This window comes from Mobula birostris, chromosome 14 (genome assembly GCF_030028105.1).
Source record: "Mobula birostris isolate sMobBir1 chromosome 14, sMobBir1.hap1, whole genome shotgun sequence".
Taxonomy (NCBI): Eukaryota; Metazoa; Chordata; class Chondrichthyes; order Myliobatiformes; family Myliobatidae; genus Mobula; species Mobula birostris.
This window is the reverse complement of record NC_092383.1, coordinates 81266251-81287323: the sequence shown is the minus strand read 5'-3', so window position 1 is coordinate 81287323 and position 21073 is coordinate 81266251. Positions and strand designations below refer to the sequence as shown.

Sequence of the window (21073 nt, the reverse complement as noted above, 5' to 3'; positions counted from 1 at the left end):
CATAGATGCTGCCTGGCTTGCTGAATTTCTCTAACAGTTTGCGTGCATTGTTCGGGCTGGGGTGCTTTTTCACTGGAAGTGCAAAGGCCACAGAGTGACTTGGTATCGAGGCTGAAAATTGAAGGGATATTAAAAAGGTAAATATTTGGTAGGTATTTCCATTGACAAAAGAAGTCCAAATCAGAGTTCCTCAGCCTAAGGCCGTGACCAACATGTCTAATGTGGAACTCAGGAGAAATTGTTTTAACCAAAGAGGCAAGATGTGGAATTCATCGTCACAGAGAGTGGAGCGGGCAAATTGCAACAGAGGCATTTGCAACTGGAGGAACAGCCTGTTGAGCAGCATCTGTGGGGGGGGGGAGGGGTAAGGAAACTTTGACTTATTGGGCAGAAGCTACATAAGCCTGAAGTCTCATCAGATGCGAGAACAGCAATTTCCCTTCAATCATTTTTCTTGAATGAACTTGCACAACTCAAATCACTGTGGTTCTGTTACACCATGACCACTTTAATCACGTTACACTAAGCTAGACTTCGTGATTTTTTCCTGCTAATTATGTTCTTTCTTGTAAAATTCTTCTGTGTGACGTATGCTTATGTTTTCCTTGTGAATATTGTGTAGCTGATACTATTCACCTGTGCTGCTGATGCTTTGTACCCATGCATACATGCACTTGACAAGAAACTCAAGTTTGACTTTTTTTAACTCCACAGATGATGCTCAACCCTCCCAGTTCCTCAGAAAATTGTTGCCCAAGGTTGCAGAGTCTGCAGTCCCTCATGCCTCCACATGAGGCTGGATAAATAAGCGAAAGGACTGGGTAAGTTATGGTGGCAGGAAAGTCAAGACCAGCATGGACATGTTGGACTGAAGAATCTCTTTTAGTGTGACAATGTAAACTTAGACCTGCCCTGCAAGAGTCAAAGAATGAAATAATTTGCAACTGTATCTCTCCCTTGATGACCTCCGGGAAATCACAAAGCGTTTTGAAGTATGGTCACTGTGGTAACGTTTAAAATGTGGCAGTCAATTTGTGCAGAGCAAACTGCCATAACAGCAAACATCTAGGGAGCAGTTTTAATAATGTCTGCAGAACAGAAAATATAGTCGAGATAACATCTGCTTCCCTTTTCAAATAACGTTATGGAAGACCAATATGAGTAAAACCCTCTCCACTACTGAGCTCATTTACACAGAGCGTTGTCACAGGAAAACAGCATCCATCATCAGGGACCCCCACCACCCAGGACATGCTGTCTTCTCAGTGCCGCCATCAGGAAGAAAGTACAGGAGCCTCAGGACTCACACCACCAGGTTCAGGAACAGTATTACCCCTCAACCATCAGGCTCTTGAACGAAAGGGGATATCTTCTTTCAACTTCACTTGCCTCATTCAACTGTTCCCACAACCTATGGACTCACTTTCAAGGAATCTTCATCTCATGCTCTCGAGATTTATTGCTTATTTATTCATCATCATTATTATTATTTCCTTTTTTCTTTCTTTTTGTATTGTCACAGTTTGTTGTCATTTGCACTCTGATTGGCTACCCTGTTGAGTGCAGTCTTTCACTGATTCTTTTACGGTTATTGGATGTGAGTATGCCCGTAAGAAAATGAATCTCAGACTTGTAGATGGTGGCATATGTGTACTTTAATAAATTTTCTTTGAAACAGGCCATGATGCAACCAGCCAGGATGACTTCCACTGTGCATCTAGAGAAATGTGTCAAAGTTTTTGATGACATGTCAAATCTACGCAAACTTTTAAGGAAGTAGAGGTGATGACATTTACGTGCTGAAACTAAGAACAGATCCTTTAGTATGTTAATAGATGAGACCAGATGAAGGGTGTTGTGTATTTAGTGTATCAGTAATATTTGAGTAATATTGTAAATATATTACTTGATTAAGCATTCTTTGTTTGCTAACATAATTCATTACAGGTTATATATAAGTATTACGTGAATTGTATATGTCATTTTGCCACCGCATCACACGTGCGTGCCTCACTAAAGTAAAACAAAGTAGACATGTTTGTGCCCGGCTCTCATGTTTTTCTTTCGATTAATTTCTCTAGAAGAGAGAATATACTTAAGATAACGCCTGCTTTCCTTCAAATAATCTTATGGAACCTTCACCTCCTGTCTGGGAAGACCGGTATGGTTAAAGCCCTCCCCACCATTGAGGGCAGAAGCACGATGAGAAAAAGCAAGAAGCACCATGGACAAAGAATTTTGTAGAATTACTGAATAGACAACCACGAGATGAAGACATACAAGAGGCAGCAGAGGTTCTCAACATCAACTAAAGGACAGCAAATCTCTGGGACATGACAATTTGAATGCCAAGCTGTTTAAAGCTGAACCAAAAGTTGTAGCAGCCATCCTGCAACCACTGTTTACTACCATCTGGAAATGGGGACAAGTACCCAAGGACTGGACAAGGGGAGTAATTGTTAGAATTCCCAAGAAAGGAGAGCTAAGTGATAGCAAAAACTGGCATTGCACCACAGTTCTATCAGTGCCCGGCAAAATTCTTGCCAAAGTCATCGTCCAATGGATTACAGATGCTACTAATGTGTGCTTGAGGAAGAAGCAAGCTGGCTTCAGGAAGAACAGAGGCTGTGTCGACCAGATGTTCACAATGCTTAGCAATATAGAGCAATGCACAGCGGCAGAGACAACTCTTGAAAAGGCTCTTGACAGCATCTACAGGGAGGGTCTCTGGAGAATTCTCAGATCATATGTGATTCCCTGCAAAATTGTTCAGTTCATCCGGAGGTTCTGTGCACAGTTGAGTACAGCAACTTGAGCTTTGTAGTCAAGACAGGAGTCAGGTAAGGCTGTGTGATGTTGGTGATATTATTTAACCTGGTGATTGACTGGGCTATGAGGCAAACAACAGGAGGAAAGCAGAGAGGCAATAGGTTCGCTCTGTTCACTACTTTGGAAGACCTTGACTTTGTGGGTGACCTTGCATTAATTTCACATACACACCAGCATATGCAAGAGGAGACTTAGCACCTGCATGGCTTTGGTGGCCAGGTTGAACTCAGACTCAGCCCAAGAAAGAGTGAGACCATGACCCTCAAAGCAGAGTCTCCTCCTCCCATCAAGATATTCGGCATCAACACCCAGCACCGGCAGATTCATCTACCTGGGCAGCATCATTTGGCAAAGTAGTGCGATGGAGGACGACATTCAGCAAAGACTCAGCAACACTAGAAATCTTTCAGAGCAATGAACAACATAAGGGGATAACTAAGTACAGCATCCACATCAAGGGCAAGCTTGTCCCAGAGACGTGCTCTGTCCACTCTCTTGTATGGGTCAGAATGCTGGTGCATGACAGAGAGCGACCTTGCTAAGCTATCGTCATTTCACACCATGGCCCACCGAAAGTCACTCTGTATCTTCTGACCAAGAAACATCTCCAACCATGCTCTACACCTTCAGTATCATCAACAGAACATGGCCACAATCATCATGAAACTTTGGAGATGGATTTGGCACATGATGAGAAGAGAGGCCAACTTCATTATCAAAACAGCGCTTTACTGGATCCCTGAAGGGCGGCGGAAATGTGGACGACTAAATACAACTTGGCACTGTAATGTAGAGGCAGAAATGAGGACCATGAACACACCTGGGGCACAATAGAGAAGATGGCCAAGGACGGACAGAGGTGGAGGACCTTCACTGCATCTCTAAATGCCAGCCAGTGTAACAGGCAGTAAGTAAATAGAGGTTTATTCTTATCTAGGGAAGGAAGTACTTGCTTGTTGGGTGTGGAATAAAGCTTCATTCTGCTGACTGATTCCAGGGATCGTAAATCCAAGAACAATTGATAAGGATACCCCTGTATTCCATGAAATTCAGAAAAATGAGAAAAGGTCTCGCTGAAGCAAGGGAATTGATGGCAAAGATGCTGAGAGAATGTTGGGGTGCATAACTGGGACACACAAGCTTCAAAGTTAGGATGGAGGCGAGTAGAAATTTGTTCAGTCAAATGGTGGGGGAACTTTGAATTTTTAAGTCTTTAATGCAAAGACTTATGGATGCTCTAATCATCCATTATATGAGCAAGCTACATCAACTGGCTGAGATTTGTCACAATAGTGACCTTGCACTCAATGTGAGCAAGACTAAGGACTTGATTGCGGACTTCTGAAGTGGAAGTCGGAAGAACACACATAATCAAGGAATCAGGAGTGATAAGGGTGAGCAACTTCAAGTTCTGAACACCAACATCTCAGCAGATTTGTCATGGGTCCAAAACATTGATGCACTCTAGAAGAAGCCTCAACAGTGGCTCTATGTCACTACAGGCTTGAGGAAATTTGTTATGTCAAAGACTAGCAAATGTCTACAGATGTACCACAAGAGCATTCTAACGGTTCTATCACCATCTGATGTGGAGCCTCCAACATCCAGGATCAAAAAGGAGTGTAGAGTGTTGTAAATTCATCCAACTCCATCATGGGCACAACCCTTTCCACAGTTGAGGAGGTCTTCAAAAGGCCGTGCTTCAGTGAAGGCAGCATCCATTATTAAGGACCCTCACCAACCAAGGCATGTCCTCTTTCTCTTTACTACACACCAGGGAGGATGTATGGGAACTTGGAAACCTACAGTCAATGTTTTAGGAACAGCTTCTTCCACTCTGCTGTCAGGTTTCTGAATGGTCCGGGAACATTACAATAATAGTAATAGTCCCCTTTTGCACTATTATTTTTGTAACACAGCAGAACTGAACCGTACTGCTGCCACAACACAGCATATTTCATGACAATTGCCAGTGAGAAGACCATAAGACATAGGAGCAGAATTAGGCAATTTGGCCCATCGAGTTTGTTCTGCCATCTAATCATGGCTGCTCCTTATGTCCCCTCCTCAGCCTGATTCTGATTCTGACTTGGAAAGTGCAGTTGAGGAGGATGATTATTCATGGTTATATTGAAAGGCAGGACAAGTTCAAAAGGCCAAATGACCTGCTACTACTTCCTCATGCATTTACTGCCTCACGTACTATATTCTCCCAGTGCAAGATGGTACTCTGTGGATTTCCAAAGCTTCAGTTTGAATCCAAGGGAAATATCTCAGTTCCTACGTTAGTTAGACTGTACTAGGTCACATTATATTAACAAAGGCAGCATTATGCCTCATAAAGTTCCCGCTCTTCAGTAGTTATATCTAGCAACGACGAGGAGTCTTAGCAAAAGCTCATCTCACATGATGAGCTTCTGTAACCAGGCAACAAAATCAGATTTAATAACCTGTACTTCTCTGCTGAATAATCCTGTCACATGTAAAACTCATCTGCAGGGGACCAACTCTTGTATTCTTGTGATTCAGGGAGTTGCAATTTGCATCTTCACTGAAGAACTGAATTTGTCGGCTGATTTTCAGAGCTGTGCTTAACAAGGTCTCCACATAATGTATGGCCAGGCTGACTTCTGTTGGACTTCACCTCACCTACGCGGTGAAATGCTTGCTGAACCAGCATGGGCAATCTCACTCACCTCAAAGCTGAGCTGATTTCACAACCTATGAACTTACTTTCAAGAATTCTACAACTCATAGAACATAGAAATCTACAGCACATTACAGGCCCTTCGGCCTACAATGTTATGCCGACCATGTAACCTACTCCAGAATCTGCCTAGAATTACTCTACCACATAGTCCTCTATTTTTCTAAGCTCCATGTACCTATCTAAGAGTCTCTTAAAAGACCCTATCGTATCCACCTCCACCACCATCGCCAGCAGTCCATTCCGTGCACCCACCACTCTCTGTGTGAAAAACTTACCCCAGACGTCACCTCTGTACCCACTTCCAAGCACCATAAAACTATGCCCCCTCGTGTTAGCCGTTTCAGCCCTGGGAAAAAGCCTCTGCCTATCCAACTCATGTTCCCAATAATATTTACTTGTAAATTGACTTTGAATTTAGAAATATCTGAACTTTGAATGGGTCATCTTCACTAGCCCCATGAGATGGCAAAGCCAGGTTCATGCTCTGAACCTTGCAGTCACCTTTGTTCAGAATTGTTTACAAATATACTTCCTAGGTGGGGAGGGGAGTGAGGGAACGTTGACTCAGACCATGAGAGGTCTGCGTCAGGCATCTTCATGCCTTACAAGGCGCAGATTGGAAGTCTGTGTGGGGTGCCACTCCTCGCACAGACACTACAGCAATGTGTGATTAAGTGCCTTACTCAAGGATACAAACACACTGCCACAGCTGAGGCTCGAACTAGCAACCTTGAGATCACCAGACGAACGCCTTAACCACTTGGCCACGTGTCCACATGTCTTTTATGTCCTAGGTACAAGGCCAAAAAGAGGTACTCCGTCCACTTTTGGTGCAGGATGGACAGAGAGCTAAAAGTTGTTCTTCAATTCTCAGCCATAGTGACCATTCATAGCTTGCAAGTCTACGTACAGAACATCTGGAGGGTTCACATCACAAGTCCAATTTTGCCCTCCCCTGCCTCCCATACAGACTTGAAGGCAAAAGAGACTGCAGATGCTAGAACCTGGAGCAATACACAAAATGCTGGAGGAACCCAGATGAATAGGGAAGCAGCTATGAAGAGAAACAGACAGTTCTGAAACCCTTAATCTGGACTCTAGGTGAGGTGTCAGTCAACTGTTCATTTCCCTCCATAAGATGCTGTCTGACCCACTGAGCTTCTTCAGCATCTTGTTTTTTGTGCCTATTCAGACTTGCTTGCCAAGGCACATTAGGCGTTGCGATGGTGTAGCCCTCAAGAGCTCAAAATTCAAAGCAAATTTATTATCGAAGCACATATGGGGTACTGTACACTACCTTGAGATTCCTTTCCTTGCATGAAAAAACGTACAATACAATTTTGCAAAGAAACTATACATAAATAGACGAAGATCATCAAACAACCATTGTGGAAATACAAATAACGCCAAGAACATGAACTGTCAATAGTCTTTGAAAGTGAGACTGTAGGTCATAGAATCAGTTCATAGTGGTGATGGTTCAGGAGCCTGATGGTTGTAAGGTAATAACTGTTCCTGAAGCTGGTGGTGCAGGACTTAAAGCTTCTGTACCTCCTGCCCAATAGTAGTAGCGAGAAGAGAGCAAGGCTGGATGGCGGGGTCTTTGATGACGAACACTGCTTTCTTGTGGCAGCATTCCATGTAAATGTGCTCAGTGGTGGGGAAGGCTTTGCCTGTGACAGACTGGGCCATATCCATCACTTTCTGTAGCCTTTTCCATACCTGGGCACTGGGATTTCCATACCAGGCCATGACGTAACCAACCAGGATAACTTCCACTGTGCACCTAGAGAAATGTGTCAAAGTTTTTGAAGACATGTCGAATCTACGCAAACTTTTAAAGAAGTACAGGTTACGACATTTATGTGCTGAAACTAAGAACAGATCCTTTGGTATGTTAACCGCAAGGAAAGGAGTTCAAATCCCACTCTGATGCCTTCGGAATTTCTCATTTAGTTTTAGCTATAACACAATTATATAAAAAAACAGCGAAACCATTGGAATAAAATAACAGGTATGTTGTGAATTATTTTGTTCTATCCCAGACTAGTTCCATACTATAAATTCAGTGGTATTCTCAGCATAGGATTCTGCATGTTGCTGATGGGACTTCAGTGATTTGCTAATGATTCCATAAATTTAGTTTTTCAAACCCCGATATACACTTATTCTTCTGAAAGTATTTCTCTAACAAGCTATCAGAGTTATAAATGTCAGTTATATCTGACCCATTTTGTGCAGAAGCTATTGTTGGAACTCCAGTGGCTGTAAATTTGGGATAAAGCATGAATCATTCTGCTGCTGTCACAGAGAGAGAAAAATTACAACGCATGATGAAGCAACTGCTTCAGCCACAATTAATAAATGAAAACCTTCGAATAAATCTTCCTTAAATGGCTTAAACTTGATTAGCTTCACATTGGCTTGTTGAGTGCATCTTGTGAGTTACTAAGCCATAAAACTCCAGAGGCCGCAGCTTTAATCAATAATTAAGGACGGATTCACAAGTCCTTCCACCACAAACAGCAGTGTCTTGCTGGGAATGGAACCATAACTACGAGATGGTCACAAGCACACTGATCTCAGCAGCTTGGAAATTTACATCACAAATTAGTGACTGAGGGCATATAATCTGAGCATCCATTTCTGCACAGTACTGAGGGTGTGCTGCATTGACAGATGAGCTGCCACTAGATGAGACATTGAGCTATCTATGAGTCTTGTCAGAATCAGAATTAGGTTTAATGTCAATGGCACATGTCCTGAAATTTGTTACTTTGTGGCTGCAGTGCATTGCAATATATTAAGTGTAAAAACAGAGCAAAGTATAGTCAGGTAGTGTACATTGGTTCATTGTCTATTCATAAATACGATGGTGGAGGGAAGAGTCTGTTCCTGAAACGTTGAGTCTAAGTCTTCAGGCTCCTGCACCTCCTCCCTGATGGTAGCAATGAGAAGAGAGCAGGTACCGGGTGATGGGGGTCCTTAATATTTGCATTTACACTGTTTATTGTTCATTGATCCTGTTTACAGTTACTTCTCTGTGGATTTGATTAGTATGCCCACAGGAAAATAACTTTTTGAGGCATCACCTTCTGAAGGTGTCCTCGATGCTTGGGAGGTTAGTGCCCATGATGGAGCTAGCTGAGTTTACAACTTTCTGCAGCTTTTTCCTGATCCTGTGCATGGCCCCTCTGCACGTGACAGTGAAGCAACCAGATAGAACGTTCTCCACGGTACGTCTGTAGAAATTTGCGAGACACTTTGGTGACATACTGCATCTTCTCAGACTCCTAATGAAATATAACTGCTGTCATGCTTTCTTGTAGTTGCATCAATACTGTTAGATCCTCAAAGATGTTGATATCCAGGAATTTGAAACTGTTCACCCTTTCCACTGCTGATCCCTCCATGAAGACTGGTGTGTGTTCCCTTGATTCCCCCTCTCTGACGTCCACAATCAATTCCTTGGTCTTATTGATGTTGAGTGCAAGGTTGTTGCTGCGTTACCACTCAACTAGCGGATCTACTTCACTCCTGTACACCTCGTCATCATCTGAAATTCTGCAAACAGTAGTCATGCCATCAGCAAATTTGCAGACGGCGTCTGAGCTACGTCTAGCCACACAGCCGTGGGTGTAGACAGAGTAGAGCAGTGGGCTGAGCGTTGGTTGAGATGTGCCAATTGTTGGTGGTCAGCGAGGAGGGGATGTTATCTCCAATCCGCACAGACTGTGGTCTCTTGGTGAGGAAGTCAAGGATCCAGTTGTAGGGGGAGGTGCAGAGGCCCAGGTTTTGGCACTTGTTGATTGGAACTGATGGTGTGAAGGTGTTGAACACTGAGCTGTAGTCAACGAACAGCAGCCTGACGTAGGTGTTGCTATTGTCTAGATGATCCAAGGACAAGTGGAAAGCCAGCGCGACTGCAATCACTGTAAATTACTGTGGCAATAAGCAAAGTTCAGAGTAAAATTTATTATCAAAGTACATATATGTCACCACATACAACCCTGAGGTCCTTTTTCCTGGGAGCATACTCAGTACATCTATAGAACAGAAACTGTCAACAGGAAAGAGCAAGTAGAGCATAGGAGACAACCAACTGCGCAAATGCAAATATAAATAAATATCAATAAATAACAAGAGCATGAAATAACAAGATAAAGAGCCCTCAAAGTGAGATCACTGATTGTGGGAACACCAGAAATAGAGTGAGTGTAATTATACTCTTTGGTTCAAGAGCCTGATGGTTGAGGGGTAATAACTGTTCTTGAACCTGGTGGTACGTGATGGCAACAGTGAGAAAAGAGCATGGGCTGCGTGGTAAGGATATTTGATGATAGATATTGCTCTTCTATGACAACGTTTCATGTAGATGTGCTTAATGGTTGGAAGGGCTTTACCCATGATGTACTGGGCCGAGTCCACTACCTTTTGTATGTTTTTCCATTCTAAGGCATTGGTGTTCCTGTACCATCCCGTAATGCAGCCAGTCAGTATTCTTTCCACCACACATCCATGGAAGTTTGTCAAGCTTTTTGATGACGTGCCAAATCTCCACAGACTCCTAAGGATGTAGAGGCACTGTTGTACTCTCTTTGCAATTACATTTATATGATGGGCTCGGGACAGGTCCTCTGAGGTAGAGATACCTAGGAAATTAAAGTTACTGATTCTCTCCACCTCAGCTCTTCCGATGAGTACTGGCTCATGGACCTCTGATTTTCCTCTCCTGAAGTCTCCAATCAGCTCCCTAGTTTTGCTGACATTGAGTGAGAGGTTGTTGTTATGACACCACTCAGCCAAATTTTCAATCTCCCTCCTGTATACTGATTCATCACCACCTTTTATACAGCCCACAACAGTGGTGTCATCAGTGAATTTATATATGGTGTTGGAGCTGTACTTAAGTACACAGTCATTGGTGTAAAGCTAGTACAGCGGTGGGGGGGGGGCGGGTGTGAGGGGTGGGGTTGGGGAAGAGTGTAAGCAAACAGTCCTGTGGTGTTCCTGTGCTGATGGAGATTGTGGAGGAGATGCTTTTGCCAATCTGGACTGACTGGGGTCTGAGAGAAAATCCAGGGTCCAATTGCACAAGGGGATATTGAGGCCCAGGTCTTGGATTTTATTGATTAGTTTTGAGGGATGATGATATTAAATGCTGAGCTGTAATTGATAAAGAGCATCCTGATGTAAGCATCTTTGCTGTCCAGATATTCCAGGGTTGTGTGAAGAGCCAATGAAATGGCATCTGCTGTGGACCTGTTGCTTCGGTAGACGAATTGGAGACGATCCAAGTGGCCACTCAGACAGGAGCTATGTTTCAACACCAGCATACTGCAGTGGGCCCAGGTCCTTGCTTAGGTAAGAGTTGATTCTGGACATGACCAACCTCTCAAAGCACTTCATCACAGTAGCTATAAGTGCCACTGGGCAATAGTCATTAAGGCTGTGCATCCTGGTCTTCTCGGGCACTGCTGTGATGGTCATCCTTTTGAAGAAGGTGGGAACCTCCGATTTCAGCAGTGAGAGATTGAAGATGTCCAGGAACACTCCCGCCGGTTGGCTAGCACAGCTTTTCAGAGGCCTGCTAGATACACCATCAGGGCCTGAGGCCTTGCGAGGGTTCAACCTTTTGAAAGGTGTGCTGATATCGGCCTCCTAAACAGAGACCATAGGGACACCAGGTGCTACAGGTATAGTTTGATTCTCCCTTTCAAATTATACATAAAAAGTGTTGCGCTCATCTGGGAGAGAAGCATCATGGCATTCACAATGTTAGGCTTTGCCTTTTCGGAAGCAATGGCCTGCCAGAGCAGAGTGCATTCATTTCTGTGTCTAACTTATATCCCTAAACATCCCTGGCCTGATTTTGAGGAGATTACGTATGTTACATAACTCTGAGTTAAGTAGTCATATTAGAATTAACACATTAAGATTCTAGCAAATTACTACAGATTTATTTATTTGTTTGTTTTCTTGCTTCCAAGGGAGTAAAAATCTTTATGTTGCATCTCCGTTGCAAAGTACAAGCAAAATAAAAGGAGAAATCTGGGAGGATATTACCCAAATGCTAAGCTAGTATACATAATTGTTTTGTACACATGTATGTATAGTCAGATCAATGTACAGTCAGATATGCAATCAGATCAATGTGTATTGATAAATCTGATGGCCTGGTGAAAGAAGCTGTCCCGTAGCCCGTTGGTCTGGGCTTTAATGCTGTGGTACTGTTTGCCAGACGGAAGCAGCTGAAACGGTTTGTGGTTGGGTTGGCTGGAGTCCCTGGTGATCCTCCGGGCTCTTTTTACATACCTGCTGCTATAAATGTCCTGAATAGAGGAAAGTTCACATTCACAGATCGCTGGGCTGTCCACGCCACTCTCTGCAGTGCCCTGCGGTTGAAGGTAGTACAGTTCCTGTAGCAGGCGATGACGCAGCCAGTCATGGTGCTCTTGATGGTGTCCCTGTAGAAAGTCCTGAGGAACTGGGGACCCATGCCAAACTTCTTCAACGTCTGAGGTGAAAGAGGCGCTGTTGTGCTTTTTTCACCACACAGCTGGTATCTACACTCCAATCCTTGGCAATGTGTATACCGAGGAACTTGAAACCACTCACCCTCTCAACTACAGTCCCATTGATGGTCAATAGGGGCTAACCTGTCTCCATTCCTCCTATAATCCTTGATCAATTCCTTCGTTTTGACATTGAGGGAGAGGTTGTTCTCTTGGCACCACTGTGTCAGGGTGCAGGCTGTTTCATCATTGTTGGAAATAAGGCCTAACAATGTCATGTCATCTGCAAATTTCAACAGCAGGTTGGAGCTGTGTGTGGCAACGCAGTCGTGGGTGTATAGGGAGGGTGCTCACGACACAGCCCTTGGGGGGGGTGGCTCCTGTGTTGAGGGTCAGAGGGGCAGAGGTGAGGGAGCCCACCCTTACCACCTGCCGGCAATCCGACAGGAAGCCCAGGATCCAGCTGCACAAGGCAGATGTATGGTGGAGATGTTCCAACCGGTTGCACCACCATGTGGTATGGAGCCATGGCACAGAATCAGAAAAACCTGCAGAGCTCTAAACTCAGTCAGCTACATCATGGGCACTAGCCTCCCAGGCATTGAGGACATCGTCAAAAAGAGAGACCTCATAAAGGCAGCATCCATCATTAAGGACCCCCATCACCTAGGACAGGCCCTGTTCTGATTGCCACTGTTAGGGAGGAGGTACAGGAGCCTGACCAAGCACATTTATCACTTAAGGAACAGCTTCTTCCCCATCCACCATTAGATTTCTGAATGGACAATGAATCCATGAACACTATCTCACTGTTTTTACTCTTTTTGCACTACTTATTAATTTCATAAAGAGATAATTTATATAGAAATATATATATATATTTAGATTATGAGGCCACGCAGTCCTCTTTTATTGTCATTTAGTAATGCATGCATTAAGAAATGATACAATTTGTTCCTCCAGAACGATATCACAGAAACACAAGACAAACCAAGACTGAAAAAAACTAACAAAACCCACATAATTATAACATATAGTTACAACAGTGCAAAGCAATACCGTAATTTGATGAAGAACAGACCATAGGCACGATAAAAAAAAGTCTCAAAGTCTCTCGGAAATCCCATCATCTCACGCAGACGGTTGAAGGGAAAAACTCTCCCTGCCATGAGCTTCCAGCGCCGCAAACTTGCCGATGCAGCATCCTGGAAGCACCCGACCACAGTCCGACTCTGAGTCCGTCCGAAAACTTCGAGCCTCTGACCAGCTCTCCGACACCGAGCACCGAGCACCATCTCTGCCGAGCGCTTCGACCCCGGCCCCGGCAACAGGCAATAGGCAAAGCCAAGGATTTGAGCCCTTCCCCTCAGGAGATTCTCGATCACACAGTAGCAGTGGCAGCGAAGCAGGCATTTCAGAAGTTTCTCCAGATGTTCCTCCGTGCTTCTCACATCCGTCTCCATCAAATCAGGATTGTGCACAGCCCCTACTTAACAAATACAATATCAATTTGGAGTGGCCGCGCGTGCTGCGTCACGCCGCCATCTTCTCCTCCCGTCCTATTATATTTCTATTATAATTTATAGTATCTTTGATGTATTGCACTGTGCTGCTGCTGCAAAACAATAACTTTCATGACATATACTCAGAGGCCACTTTATTAGGCACACCTATACACCCGCTCATTAATGTAAATATCTAATCAGCTAACCATGTGGCAGCAGCTCAATGCATAAAAGCATGCAGACAGGCGAGAGGTTCAATTGTTGTTCCGACCAAACATCAGAATGGGCAAGAAATGTGATCAAAGTGACCTTGTAGGTGCCAGATGGGGTGGTTTGAGTATCTCAGAAACTGCTGATATCCTGGGATCTTCATGCACAGCAGTCTCTAGAGTTTGCAGAGAATGATACAAAGAACAAACAAAATAAAATCTAGTGATCATCAGTTCTGTGGGTGAAAACGCCTTGTTAATGAGAGAAGTCAGAGGAGAATGGCCAGGCTGGTTCAACTTGACAGGAACTCGAATATCCTCACATTACAACAGAGGTGTGCATAACAGCATCTCTGAATGCACAAACACATCAAACCTTGAAGAGGATGGGCTACAGCAGCAGAAGAGCACACAGGGTTCCACTCCCATATCAAATAAAATGGCCACTTAGTGTATATCAGTGACATTAAATCTGATTCTAATCGAAGATGAGTGGGGAGTTATTCCCAGGTCAGTCCGGTATTTATCTCACAGCTGGCATGACTAAAAGAAGATTACCTGGTTAATCTGCATGTAGATGTGGAGGACTGCTAGGTGAAAATTACTTACTGGTTTTTCTGAAGAGATCAACTTCAGAGGTAATTCACTGGTTGATGAGTGCATTGGGATGGCCAAGAAGTTAGGCATGCGTCACCTGGCACGTGAGAGCAGTTTCACCAGAATGACTGCAATAAATCAGAAAGAAGAATCAAAGATAGACAATAAATGTGTGGGGTGGTTGCCAGTTGATGCTGGTTGTGATGTCCACCATGGTGGAAGAGTTTAGCAACACATTTGTAAGGAATGTCTTCTCAGGCAGGATACTGTTGTGCCGGGCACCTCATGTTCTCCAGCATGAGCGGCTACCAAGTGGTTCTCAGGGATATGGATGCTAGCCAAGGGATACCATGCCCAATTGTGGTGCTCATAATGTTTTACTGGCTCAATCAAGGCTGGTGATCAATGGGTGCAGTCCTGTAGCATAGTGGTCTAGTGTAACACCATCACAGCACCTGCGATTACCATTTGGGTTCAATTCCTGCCACTGTCTGTAAGGAGTTTGTACGTTCTCCCCATGACTGAGTGGGTTTTCTCCAACTGCTCCAGTTGCCTCCCGCATTCCCAAGATGTACGGTTAGAGTTAGCGGGTTGTAGGCATACTATGTTGGTGCCAGAACCATGTTGAGACTTGCGGGCTGCCCAGCACAATCCTCACTGATTTGGTCTGGTGCAGGACAATGCTCTTCACTGTATGTTTTGACGTACATGTGACAGAAAATGCTAATCTTTAAAGCTTAATCTGAATCTTCTTATTTGATTAGTACAGCTTCCCACTGAGTTTGACATTAAGTCACTGACTCACATCAGGACTGAACCAAAGAAAGAATTCTATAAGGACAGGAAAAGCCTTCCCTACCATTGATCACATCCACAAGGGGCACTGCTACAAGAAAGCAGCATCCATCATCAGAGATCACCACCATCCAGGTCATGCCTTCTTCGCATTGCTGCCGCGGGGAAGGAGGTACAGGAGATTTAGGTCCCATACCACCAGATTCAGAAACAGTTATTACCCTTCAGTCCTGAACCAGCATGGATAACTTCACCCACCTCAACACTGAACTGATTCCACAACCTATGGACTCACTTTCAAGGCCTCTACAACTCATGTTCTCTGTATTTACTTATTCATTATTGCTTTTCTATATTGCCCAGTTTGTCTTCCTTTGTACAGTTGTTGTCAGTCTTTGTGCGTAGTTTTTCTTTGATCGTTCGAAGGTACAATTTAATGTCAGAGAAATGCATACAATATACATCCCGAAATGATTTCTCTTCGCAACTTTTTCTTTGCGGTACTGTGAATGCCTGCAAGAAAAAGAATCTCAGGGTTGTATATGGTGACATAAATATACACTTTGATAACAAATTTACTTTGAAATTTAAACTAAACAAATGCCTCTGTGAGAGGCATCAAGGAAACACAGAGTGCAGGGGACAATTTTATTTCCAGAATATGCCACCGGATTGTAAAGAAAAGCATCGCTTTGAACTAATTGGGCTGCAGTAATTCACTGAAGATTAATGCAGTTCAAAGACCATTTTGTTCTCTCCTCCCTTGGTACAGTATAAACGCTGCATTAAAACACTCCGTCATTCTCACTGCTGGTGCCCCGCACACTATTGACCAGCTTTCCTATTTGACAGGAGGTCTGATTCAGCAATTGATTCAAGCAATTTGCACTCTACTGCTACCTCAAAACAACAAATTTCACTTCAGTTAAGACAATGATTAAAAATCTTGCTCTTATTCTGAAAACCTTGGTTTTGAACTATAGAAACACACGGAGTGGTGGAGGAACTCAGCAGGTTGGACAGCATACAGCATATGGAGAGGAATAAAGAGCCAATGCTTCCGACTAAGATCCTTCATGACTGGATAGGAAGGAGGGCTAAATCAGAATAAGAAGGTGGGGGAGGGGAAGGAGTACAAACTGGCGGGTGATTGGTGAAGCCCAGTGAGGGGGAAGGTGGGTGCCTCATTTAAGCAATAATCTCTATGTCAATTACTATGAAATACTCTCAGTGGCGACACACGGAAACTGAACTCCTTTCGGACTCAGGCTGAACTACAGAGGACGCGGAGGAGGTCTGGCCCTGCACACGTAACATGCAGGCCCACTGGCAGGTGGACACACCCTGGTGCTCATGAACCAGGTCCCCAGCCATGGGTAAATAGCCCCACTGCCTTATGGGAGAGATGAAGGCTACGGGAGTAAACCCAGACAGCAAATCCGGAGTAGAGCCCCTAAGGCGGTTGGACGTCACTGAACATCCTTCCAGCAGCTCCTGCAGCCAAGCTGGTGCCAAACGTATTGCTTCCTAAGCAATCCTTTGGCCTACACTGGTGACGCCAAGAGGGGCATCTTGATGACTGGGCATCTCAGGATCTGCAGACCTTCAGCCCAGGCTTGTAATGATGATGATTCAAGAGACAGATTGATGCCCACCACCAAACACACTCAACAGCCCTTCATTACACACCTCCCGTATGGAATAAAGTGGCCATTGATTATACGTTCGTAGTCTTCTGCTGTTGTAGCCCATCCACTTCGAGGTTCAACATGTTGTGCATTCAGAGATGCTCTTCTGCACACCACTGTTGTAGCATGTTTGATGAACTGTCACCTTCCTGTCAGCTTGAATCAGTCTGGCTATTCATCTCTGACCTCTCTCATTAACAAGGCATTTTCGCCCACAGAATTGCTGCTCACTGGATTTTTTTTTGCATGATTCTCTGCAAACCCTAGAGTCTGTTGTGTGTGAAAATCCCAAATCAGCAGCTTCTAAGATACTCAAACAACCTCATCTGGCACCAACAATCATTCCATGGTCAAAGTCACTTACATCACTTTTCTTCCCCATTCTGATGTTTGGGCTGAACAACAACTGAACCTCTTGACCATGTCTGCATGCTTTTATGCATTGAGTTGCTGCCATATGGTTGGCTGATTAGATATTTGCATTAGCGAGGAGGTGTACAGGTGTACCTAATCAAATGGCCATTGAGTGTAAGTGGCAAGTGCAGGGAGACCATGTGGAACCATGTAACCAGGAGACAACAAAATTAGTGAGTTCTACCAAGTTAACAACAGAGGGCCGCTTTGTTGAACAGTTGTGTTAGCTATGACTTGAAAGCTAGAATTTCCACAAGTTAGATGCATTACCCACCTTCAACTCTTGAAAAGGTTACCTTGGGTCACATAATGATTCGTTACTGAAGGATTTGCACTACAACAGAGCAAGGGTTAAAAATGTGTGTGTGTGGTGGTGGGAGGGGTGGCGCGGTTTGTTTAAAGCAAATCTGCGAGGGAAGTTTCTTCCCCCACACAGACAGTCTGTAGGTTCCTGGAACACACTGCCGGGGAGTGGAGAAAACACGACGATATTAATGTTTAAGAGGCATTTAGAAAGACACATGAACAGGTAGAGAATGGAATGAAAGGACAGGGACCTCGTACAAGCAAATGGGATTAGTTAAAATTAGTATCAGGGTCGGCACGGACATGGTGAGCCTCAGGGCCATGCTGTTGCCTGTTTACAGCAGACCAGTAGAGAGCCATTGGAGTCAGTGAGTGCTGGGGGCAGGATGGTGCGGTATCCAGGCTGGGCCAGTGCTGTCACCAGTGTTCGTTTGGCAGAGGACAAGCTGTAATGTGCTCGACTGCAGACTGCTGCAATGTTCATGGACTTAGCGTTTCTGGTGTGACCGTATTTTACTGATATCTTATATATGTGTGTCTTGTGCTGTGTATGACTGTAGGTATTGTGTTTTGCACCTTGGCCCCGGACTACCGCTGTTTCATTTGGCTGCATTCATGGGTATTCATGTACAGTGGAATAACAATTAAACTTGAACTATTGTTGTATGTTGTAAGAGGCACTCTTTTTCACATAAGACATCAAACCCCATTAGAGGATGTAATGAATCCCTTGGTATGGTATCAAAGAAGAACAGACGTGTTCTCTCTCTGTCGTATTTTGGCCAACAATCAAAATATGTATTCTGTAGTAAGTAATCCCTTCTTGGTCAGACCAGTCATAGGTAAATTCTTCAGGCGTTCCTGGTTGGCCAGTGAGTGCTGGGCCTCACCTGCAGATGATGGTTGTCCATCGTCAATCCTAGTATCAATAGAGCAGGGCGGCTCGGTATCATAGCGGCTGGTGCAAAGCTATATCGTACCAGCTGTAAGACTGGGGTCCAGTTCCTGCTTCCACAAGGAGTTTGTACATTCTTCCACTGTCCCTGTGGGCTTCCTCCAGGAGCTCCGCTTTCCTCCCACATTTTAAAGGTGTACAATTAGGGTTACAGAGTTGTGTGGCATCAGAAACAATTCAAACAGGTTACCTTGGGTCACGTAATGATTGGGATTTGGCACTACAGCAGAGCACAGGTTGAAAATGTGTGTGTGTGTGTGTGTGTGGGGGGAGAGCAGTTTGCTTAAAGCAAATCTGCGAGGCAAGTCTCAGCACAATCCCTACTGATCTTAGTTTTTATTTACAGCACAGAGTAGGCCCTTCGACCCAGCAATCCCCCTCATGTGATGGGGATTAATGTCACACGGGGAAGTTAATCCCAGCCTACTCATGGGACAGGATAATTTACAATAAGCAATTAACCTACAAGCCGGTACATCTTTGGAATGTGGGAGGAAACCAGAGCACCCAGAGGAAACCCACGTGTTTCCACAGGGAGAATGTACAAACTTCTTACAGGCAGCAGCGGGAATTGAACCTGGGTCACTGGTACTGTAGAGCGTTGCGCTAACCACTATGCTACCATGCCGCCTTGATGCAAATGACGCACTTCACTGTACATGTAACAAATAAAGCTAATCTTCTCTCTTCTCTTTTATAGACTCCCAGTGGATGGATGATTTTCAAGGAGCCTAAATTCCAGGATTTTGCCGGCCAAAATTGGATCCCTGATGCTAATTTTAGAAACGATTAACTCTACTGCACAAGTGAATATTAAAATAGTACTTCTTATTCAACACTACCAAGATACAGATTCTTACACTATTTTCTTATTACCGTTGGTGGGATCTTGACATATGCAAACTGAATTCAATGCTTTCTATGTTATAATAGTGATTACACTTCAAAATGTATTACTGTTTTAAAGTGTATGATTATGTACGGTAAGTGGTAACGTGTTTTTGAATTGCAAAACCAATCAGCACCATTAAAGTTAACCATGTGTAGTGTACATCTGGTAGCAGCTACTTCAAAGTATATGGGAGAGAATAAATCTTGCTCTGAATTTTCTGCTAACTTGACCTTGTTCAAGAAGCTTCAGTCGCTTGGCATTTAAGCTGAGGTCGTAAATTGGATTAGACATTGGGAGAAGCCAGTGGTAGTGGATGGTTGCCTCTCTGACTGGAGGCCCGTGACTAGCGGAGTGCCACAAGACTTGGAGCTGGGTCCTTTTTTGGTTGTCATCTCTATCGATAATCTGGATGATAATGCGGTTAACTGGATTCAGCAAATTTGCAGATGACAGCAAGATTAGGGCCATAGTGGACAGCAAGGAATGCTGTCAAAACCTACAGTGGGATCTGAACCAGCTAGAAAAATGTGCTGAAAAATGGCAGATGGAATGTAATGCAGACAAGTGTCAGTTGATAGGACCAGTCTGGGTAGTTTTTTTACAAAACTATAAAAGTTTATTTACATAACAATCACACAAAGTACAGACATTCAGTATTTACAAGACAGTGAGTACACTCAGATTAAAATATGATTACTACTGTCTATTAAACAGTTAATACCCCAGGGGGCACACCGCTTCTGGAAGTCCCCCAATGTAGCCATTGTGACCGCATGCTCTCTCTCCAAGGACAGCCAGACATGAACATACCCTTGGAAGAGGGGCAGGCAGTCGACCAGGGCAGAGCCCTCCACTTTCCACCGCCTAGATCCATGAGTCCAGGAGCAAGCCCACCAAGAGAGCCTCCTCACGACCCACCCTCTTCCGAACTGGGTGCCCACAAATGCATCCCCACAGTAAGAGAGTATCAGATCTCAGGAAATGTTACCTGACACTGCACAGGAGGAGGCAGTTAGGCCCCTGAGGCTCACATTGTCTCCCAATCAATCCCATTACCCCCTCCCCCAACTTTTGTTTCCCACTGACCTACTCCCTCTTACAAATCCACCAAATTCCCCTTGGACACAGCTCAATCCATCATGGAAACCAACCTCTCCTCCATAGACAGCTTTGCAGTCCTCAAAAGACTCAGTAAAGCAGTCAGCATAATCAAAGACCCCATCCACCGCAGGCATATTTTCTTCTCCCTTCTTCCACCAGGCGGAAGGTTAAAACAGCCTGAAAGCACATACCATCAGGCTCAATGACAGCTTCTGCCCCACTGTTATAAAAGTAATAATAATTCCCTGGTGTGATAGAATGGACTCTTGACCTCACAATCTTCCTCGTTATGATCTTACACCACATTGTTTACCTGCACTGCACATTTTCTGTAGCTTTTACATTTTATTCTGCATGACATCTGCATTAGTCTACCTCAGTGCAGTGTAATGTGAGTTGTATGAACAAGCCTTTCACTGGAGAAGTACACTCAGTGGCCACTTTGTTAGATACATCTGTACACCTGCTCAGTGAGGCAAATAGCTAATCAGCCAATCATGTAGCAGCAACTCAATGCAAAAAAGCATGCAGACCTGGTCAAGAGGTTCAGCTGTTGT

At 44.2% G+C, this 21073-nt stretch overlaps 1 protein-coding gene across 5 annotated transcripts in view; it reads right to left on the bottom strand.

Annotated features, from left to right (window-relative positions):
* Nucleotides 1–21073, bottom strand: part of klhdc8a (kelch domain containing 8A) — a 93589-nt gene that overhangs the window by 63251 nt on the left and 9265 nt on the right. For 4 of the 5 annotated variants that reach the window (XM_072278760.1, XM_072278759.1, XM_072278757.1 and 1 more), the window contains exon 2: nt 14378–14493. The exons of the other annotated variant lie outside the window; for it this stretch is intronic. The gene's annotated coding sequence lies outside the window, so the exon portion shown is untranslated. The remainder of the gene's footprint in view (nt 1–14377; nt 14494–21073) is intronic. 5 annotated transcript variants of the gene reach the window in all.